The sequence below is a fragment of the Hemibagrus wyckioides genome, linkage group LG26, assembly GCF_019097595.1.
Source record: "Hemibagrus wyckioides isolate EC202008001 linkage group LG26, SWU_Hwy_1.0, whole genome shotgun sequence".
In the NCBI taxonomy this organism is placed as follows: domain Eukaryota; kingdom Metazoa; phylum Chordata; class Actinopteri; order Siluriformes; family Bagridae; genus Hemibagrus; species Hemibagrus wyckioides.
Window position 1 is genome coordinate 22,547,068 of NC_080735.1, and position 8,728 is coordinate 22,555,795.

Sequence of the window (8,728 nt, forward strand, 5' to 3'; positions counted from 1 at the left end):
CGCGGCGGTGAGGCGAGTGTGGCGTGTGGAACGCGTGAGAGCGGTTGGCGTTTTGCCAATTTTTCGGCACTAAAGTGCAATTCTTTTCCGTTTAAAATCTCGGAATATTAATATACTTATTGTGTGAGTGTGTGCAGGTGTGTGTGAGTAGCGTGTCGGTGAAGTGTGGTTATGGCGGATCCGACCGCGAGGTTGTGTGAGAGTTTGACTCGCTGGCACAGTGTCCGTATTGTGTGTCCGGCACGGTGTCCGTGTTGTGTGTCCGGCACGGTGTCCGTGTTGTGTGTCCGGCGCGGTGTCCGTGTTGTGTGTCCGGCGCGGTGTCCGTGTTGTGTGTCCGGCGCGGTGTCCGTGTTGTGTGTCCGGCGCGGTGTCCGTGTTGTGTGTCCGGTGAGTGTTGAAGAATGTTGTTTAGCAGTCGGTAACGTGGTGGGGCATGAGAACATTGTCTCTGCCTCCAGAATGAACAGTGCCATTGTGGTGTTTCTGAATAATGTTGAGAAAGTCAGAAATCTGATTCAGAAAGGCATCATTGTTAATAATGAGACAATACTGGTTTCTCCCCTCAGTTCCCCAGCTAAGAAAGTCTTGTTGTCCAACGTCCCTCCTTTTATTTCAGATGAAGCTATCTGTAAAGAACTGTCTCGGTACGGGCGAATTGTCTCCCCCATTAAGAGAATCCCTCTTGGCTGTAAGTCCCCACTGGTGAAACACTTGGTTTCTTTTAGAAGAATGGTCTTCATGGTTTTTAAAGAAGGTGTGGAAGAGCTGAATGCTGTTTTTAAATTCAGAGTTGAAGGCTTTGACTACAATCTGTTTGTTTCTTCTGATACAGATATTAAGTGTTTTAAATGTGGAAAAACTGGTCATCTTGCTCGGGCCTGCCCTGAGAGGCAGAGTGACCCTGGTGTTTCTGAGCGACCGGGGCAGGACGCAGCTCAGTTGGCTGGGGTCGTTCCCCCTGCGGCTACAGTTCGGCCGGCTGCTGAGGGCCCCGGAGCTGCTGCTGCACCAGACCCGAAAGAGAGTGAGCCCCAAGCCCAGCCTGCAACCCAGAAGCCCACTGGAGCTGCAACAGCCCCGGAAAAGCCATGCACGGCCAAACCGGCCGCGGAAAAGCCATGCTCGGCTCAACCGGACCGGGAGAAGCCGTGCTCCACTGAGAAGAGCTCAGTGGGTTCTGGAGCAGTGCTGGAGCTGCCTGCGCTGGCAGAGGCAGGCATGGAGGTGCAGAGTGAACGCCCGGAAACACCGGACACTACACCAGTGCAGGGGGACGGGGAAGATGTGGATATGGTGGATGAGCCCGTCTTTAAAGTGCCAAATAAAAGGAAAAAGCAAGGTAAGGGACGGGGAAAAAACCAGGCAAAAAAGGACACAAAGATGGAGGAACAAGAATCAGACAGTGATGACTGCATGTCAGACTCTGTTTTAATGTTCGATTCTCAGGAGGAACAGGTTAATGTTGTGTACAGCGCTGATGATATTAAAGAGTTTTTAAGGAACACCAAATGGCAGAAAAATGTAGCATTAGAAGAGTTTTTCCCGGACCGTAAACAGTTCATTCACGATGTGAAGTTCTTCAGAAGAGAAGGTGCATTCATTGATGTTGAAATTTTCCGTCTGAAGAAACTGATCACAAGAGTGAATAAGGAAAACTCTGATGATGACTAATGTGGTGTTTTTTTATGGTAGAGTGGTTTTTACCCTCTGTTTAATTTTATTTATTTTATTTATTTTTATGAAAGGAGTTAATATTGCGAGTTTAAATATTAATGGGGCAAGAGAGCAAATCAAGAGAGCTAAACTGTATGGTCTTTTAAAGCAGAAGCACATTGACGTTGCCATGCTGCAAGAAACCCACAGTGATACCAGCAATGCTGCTGATTGGGTGAAGGAGTGGGATGGGTTGGTGATTTTAAGCCATAACACAACACTCAGTGGTGGAGTCGCCTTGCTCTTTGCTCACAGTTTTATTCCTTGTTCTTATTCAGTTGAAGAATTTTTAAATGGGAGGCTTTTAAAAGTGAAAACTTTTTATGAGAATGAGGTTTTAGTTTTTATCTGTGTGTACACTCCCACCAGTGCAGTGGAGAGGATGATGTTTTTAGATACTCTGAACAATGTCATTGCTGACTGCAACACTGCAGAAATTTTAATTCTGGGTGGTGATTTTAACTGTACTACAGATATTTTAGATCGGAACCACACAGAACCTCACGTGGCTTCCTGTAAGCGTCTGTGGGAGATGGTGGAGGCCCACGAGTTGAGCAACATATGGAGAACTTTTCATAAGAACAAGAGACAGTACACGTGGGCCCATGCCATAGATAACACACTCTCCCTGGCGAGACTAGATCGTTTTTATGGTTTTAAGCATCAGCTGACGTTTTTTACAAAGTGTTTTATTGTTCCAGTAGGTATCTCTGACCACAGTATGGTCCAGTGTACTATTACTAAAGAGAAGGTTAAACCTAGGAGTGCCTACTGGCATTTTAACACTGCTCTTTTAGAAGACGCTAATTTTAGGGAGTCTTTTATTTATTTATGGAATTGTTTTAAACATGAGAAGGCAGCTTTTAGTTCACTTCAGCTGTGGTGGGATGTGACAAAAGCACAAGTCAAAGAATTTTGTCAGCAGTACACTCTCAATGTCACAAGAGACATTGTTAGATCTCTGAAAGCTCTGGAGATAGAAATAGTGGAACTCCAGCGTTTGGAGGCCACTGGAAATCGAGGGCATATTGAAGCCCTCAAATGTAAAAAATCCAAAATGAACGACCTGTTAGACATTACAGCACAGGGGACGCTGGTCCGCTCACGCTTTAAAAGCGCTGCTGAGATGGATGCTCTTTCAAAGTTCTTTTTTAGTTTAGAGCAGAAGAATGGACAGAAACGATTTATACATGCTGTGTGAACAGAATCAGGGGATCTCGTATCTGAGCCCACTGAAATTCGCCAGCAGACAGTAAGCTTCTACTCGAAGCTGTACAGCAGTGAGTGGTCAGGGGCACAAGTAGTGGAGGACAGCTTCCTCATGGACCTGCCAAAGCTCTCTGAGCAAGCGGCGAGAGAGCTAGACAGGAAGCTGACCCTGGAGGAGGTTCATGAGGCTCTCCAGGGGATGGAGAATGGACGGGCGTCAGGTATAGACGGTCTCCCTGTTGAGTTCTACAAGGCATTCTGGGCCGTCATAGGGCAGGACGTGCTGGATGTCCTACGGGACAGCGTACGGAAAGGCGAACTCCCGTTGAGCTGCAGGAGGGCCGTCCTGACCCTGCTACCGAAGAAGGGAGACCTGACCCACCTGAAAAACTGGTGCCCGGTCTCACTACTGTGCACTAACTGCAAGCTGCTCTCAAAAGCATTAGCCTCGAGACTGACTAAGGTAATGGAGCAGCTCATTCACCAGGACCAGACGTACTGTGTGCCTGATAGGTCCATATTCGATAATGTGTATCTAATTCATTTTGGACGTCTCCAGGCTATTGGGCTTAAAGACTGGTCTGATTTCTCTAGATCAGGAAAAGGCTTTTGACCGGGTTGAACATGAATATTTGTGGAAGGTGCTGGAAGCCTTTGGGTTCAGTCCAGGTTTTATAGCCATGATCAGGGTGTTGTACAGTGACATTGAGAGTGTACTGAAGGTTAACGGTGGTTTATGTGCTCCTTTTAGAGTGTACAGAGGGATCAGGCAGGGCTGTTCCCTCTCTGGAATGTTGTACTCTCTAGCTATTGAACCTCTTTTAAATAAGTTAAGAAGTAATCTCTCTGGTTTTAATATGCCACATGCTAATGCCTCAATATGTTTATCAGCTTATGCAGATGATCTGGTAGTGATGATAAACACACAAAATGATGTCAATGTTTTAACTGATATTTTAAATGACTTTCAAATTTTATCCTCCGCCAAAGTTAACTGGTCTAAAAGTGAAGCCATTTTAGTTGGGGGGTGGGGAGGTGGGCAACCGTCACTACCAGGAGGCTTAGCGTGGAAAAGAGGTGGTTTTAAATACTTGGGTGTCTACCTGGGGAACAATGAGTTTTTAAGTAAAAACTGGGAAGGTTCTGTAGAGCACGTGAAGGGCAGACTGAGCAGGTGGAAGTGGCTGGTTCCAAAGATGTCCTACAGGGGGAGAACGCTGGTCATCAACAACCTCGCCGCGTCGTCCCTCTGGCACAAGCTGGCATGCGTGGATCCGCCGCCGAACCTGCTGGCAAACATCCAGGCCCTGCTGGTGGACTTCTTCTGGGACGGTCTACACTGGATTCCACAGAGTGTGCTTCATCTGCTGAAGGAGGAAGGAGGACAGGGGCTGGTCCAGTTGTCCAGCAGAGCCGCAGCCTTCCGCCTCCAGTTCATCCAGAGACTCCTCACTGGACCCAGAGACTTAGTATGGAGAGCAGCAGCCAGTGGACTACTACGCACAGTTCAAGGACTGGGGCTGGACAGAGCGTTGTTTTTAATGGACACAAAAATGCTGGACATTTCTGGACTACCAGCCTTTTACCGTGGATTTTTTAAAATTTGGAACTGCTTTAAGAAACAAAACAAGGGCTGTAGAACGCTACACTGGCTGCTGGAGGAACCTCTGGTGTACGGCGGGAGACTGGACATCTCCAGTGTGACCGTCCCTGCACTGTCCAGAACTCTCATCTCCTCAGGGATTATAACGCTCCGGGAGCTTGTGAACATCGCGGGGTCGGACTTGTCGAGGGCAGAGGACCTGGCAGCGCGTATGGGACTGCGGTCCCTGCGTGTTGTCAATCAGCTCCTACACCACTGGAGATCTGCATTGACATCAGAGGAGCGTGTTCAGCTAATGGACTATTCACACACAGAGACTGGTCCTGCAGAGGACGAACCCTTTCCCCAGCTGAACATCGCTCCTGACCTCGACGGGTGTGCAGGCCCCCTCCTGGAGTGCCGGGGTGAAGGGGAGATGGACTTTGGGTCAGTGTTGGGGAAGCTGCTCTACAGAGCGTGTGTAAAGGTTTTAAATAAGAAGAAGCTGAGTGGGAGGGTGGACACCCCATGGAGAAGTGTACATGGTTTTACTGATGATTTTAAACCAGAGTGGACGCACTGTATAAACCACCGTTAACTAAAAAATCTGCTGACCTCCAATGGAGGATTTTACACTGTATTATCTCTGTGAACTCTTTTATTTCTGTTTTAAATCCTGATGTTGCACATGATTGTCCTTTTTGTTCACAGAGAGAAACAGTTTTTCATGCTTTTATTCACTGCTCCAGATTACTTCCACTGTTTGTGTTTTTACGACACAAGCATGAGCATTTTAAGGGCTTTTAATGTTGTTTTTACTTTTCAGTGTTTTATTTTTGGTTTTAAGTTTGTCAGAAAACACCGGTTCAGGTGCCAACTGATCAATTTTATTTTTGGTCAGGCCAAAATGGCAATATACCTGAGCCGGAAAAAACGAATTGCACAAAACACTGACTGTGACGCCATAAAAATTCTGAAAAGGCTGATGAAATCTAGAATTTCAATTGATTTTAATTTTTATAAAAGTATGAATGATCTGGATGTTTAAATGTGTGGTGTTGTGAGAATGTGTTGTGTTCTGTTGCAGAAAGGAAACTTAACTTTGCAGCAGAACTAAACTAATCACTCATATTTAAAATAATTTATTGACATTTATTTTAATACGTATTTATTTATTTATTTATTTACTTATTTATTTATTAAGTCACTGTGACTTTTATATGTGACTTGTGTAAATAAAGATGCGTAAAAAGTCAAAGTCTCTGTCTCTCTCTCTCTCTCTCTCTGTCTCTCTCTCTGTCTCTCTCTGTCTCTCTCTCTGTCTCTCTCTCTCTGTCTCTCTCTCTCTCTCTCTCTCTGTCTCTCTCTCTCTCTCTCTCTCTGTCTCTCTCTCTCTCTCTCTCTCTCTCTGTCAGTTCAGGTCACACACACCTCCATGGTCTGTAAGTGTAATTGTAACTGCTCCCACATTATGGGATGTCGACTCTGCGTTGTGTATCAGGAACAAATGGACACCAAAACTTCAGTGGCTGATCACGGATGACTTTTATTTCTGGACAAACGAAGAACTGATATTAATAAACATGCATTTTGTGGTCTCTCTTCGATAACTTCATAATCTGTTGAACAACAGCACATAGGTCACGCAATCACACATTTATTATAAACTTCGTCAGAAATAGCACATTGATGTAATCCCACGTTATAAATCATCTTAACACTCCAAAGAACAGTTAACAACAGAAATATTAACTAATAGACTGAAATATTATTACCTTTGGCTCCGTGAGCCGTGAAACATCCTCATCTCAGCTTAGTTTATAGTGAACTGAGAGAGGAGAGCGTCTCTTAAAGGGGCAGAGCGCTTATTACCAGTTGTGCATAACTACAACTACACAACTCCAAAACTACACATATCAGTGTAATTAAATCAAAAGAAAATACAATAAAATCAAAGAATTTAATACATTCAAATGAAAAGAATCAGTGACTTTTTAATACATTAAGGAAAAAGGAGGATTTTAAGTGAAAATTATAACGCTGATTTATACTCGTTACATAAAGAATAACTTTAAATATTACAGCTCATGTTAGGACACTGAGATTTTAGTGCTGCTGAAAAAAAAGCCTAAAAGCCTCGGGGTAAAAATCCACCTGTGCTTATTGCCCTCAGAGTTTAACCTCCACACACACCTCCACACACACACTCTAAACTATAACTTTATGCAGCTCAGATTAATGCTCTCAACCTGTTAGTACAGATTACTGGACAGATTACTGGACTCACAGTCCTGTAGTTTTAAATAATCTCTCATTATTGTTAGGAGACTGACCACTGAGTGCAGCTGAGTTAATGACCTTTACTGACCACGCTTCATCCAGCCAGTGCAGACAACACAGTCAAGGTAAAACTGTGTGTGTGTGTGTGTGTGAGAGATAGAGAGAGAGAGAGAGAGAGAGAGAGAGAGAGAGAGAGATATGACAATGACAGATGAAGTTGCCTCTGATCAAAAGTGTGTAAGGGACTCTTTTTATCAAAGAGAGAGAGGAAAAAACATTGTGTGTGTGTGTGTGTGTGTGTGTGTGATCAGTATCTGTCCTCAGAGCCCCTCTATCAATCTGCACACACTCGTATAATGAGCTGTTTGTTTCAAGGGAGATACTCACAGCAACACACACACACACACACACACACTCTCTCTCTCTCTCTTTAGCCATTGTGTGAGTGTATGTCATTACCAATAAGTGATGGGAGTCTGTTTTTTGCCAAAGGAATTCTAAAGGCCCCCCCCCCAAACACACACACACACAGATGTTACCATGCTCCAGAAGTGAAACACACTCAATCTGTGTGTGTCAATCTCACAATGTGTGTCTAAATGGTAAGAAATTATTACTTCTTTTAGTGGTTGCAGAGGGTCTCTCTCTCTCTCTCTCTCTCTCTCACACACACACACACACACATGCCTCATTTTATGTCTCACACTACATAGCGCTGGGCTTGATCTGTGTTCAGATGCTCAAGGAAATTACAGCCTGTGTGTGTGTGTGTGTGTGAGAGAGAGAGAGAGAGAGAGAGAGAGAGAGAGATTGTAAGTGTGTGTGAGAGTGTAGTCCTCCTCCTTGAGGCACTTCCCCTCTGTTATGTGATCACAGAGATCTGTGTGTCAGCCGTTACTAGGTAACATGGTCGCCTTCGGCTCAGGTACACCGCTGTGTGTGTGTGTGTGTGTGTGTGTGTGAGGACTATCTGTTGAAATGATGCAATTGCGTCTGTAAGAGAGACAATGTCCATCTGACATGACATTGTGAAGGTTCTACTTTTCCAGAACAGAAAGAAGGTGGAGAGAGAGAGACGGAGGGAGAGACAGATGGAGAGAGACAGATGGAGAGAGAGACAGATAGGGAGAGATACAGTCTGACAGGCAGAGAGACAGAAAGATTCAATTTCTGCATGATAAAGAGTGTTGATATCATGCAGCAGCTCCATATTTATATCCAGATTTCTAATAATGTTTATTGTTAAAATGCTTGATCAGTGCAGGAGTGTGATGATGATGATGGTGATGGTGATGGTGATGGTGATGCTGCTGCTGCTGATGAAGGTCAGTGAAGAGAAGAAAAGGCTCAGCATTCACTTTAGCATAGTCTGGAGTTCATTACAGAAGACAGATGGGCCGAAACCCAACCAACTGAAATTTCACTTTCTGTGTGTGTGTGTGTGTGTGTGTGTGTGTGTGTGTTGGATTGTTTCAGTAGAGTGGGCTTCATTACATTATGACTTTGTACTGCAGTGTGTCCTTCTAAGCAAAGTTCATTTATAAAGCAATCACCTACTACACACACTTTAGACATAATTACTTTCTGGTCGTGGCCTTACGAGGTGTGTGTGTGTGTGTTTCTGCGTTCTATTTGGGTGTGAGAGAGCCTGTTGGATGGCGTGCATAATCTTGTGTGTGTGTGTGTGTGTGTGTCTCCTTGCTGCTATAACTCAGATTAGTGCTGTGTCTAATTGCGTTCGATCCGTTTGCCCTGGCGTGTCATGCGATATTTTCCTACCAGTATTTAACGCTGGCCGAATGACTGATGAGACGCAGCTAGCGTAAAATCACCCGCAGCCAAGACACACACACACACACACACATCTGAAGGTGGTGAATAATAAGGCACAGTCTAATCGCTCTCCCATACAATCCTCAAATCCAATGGCAGCAACAAAAT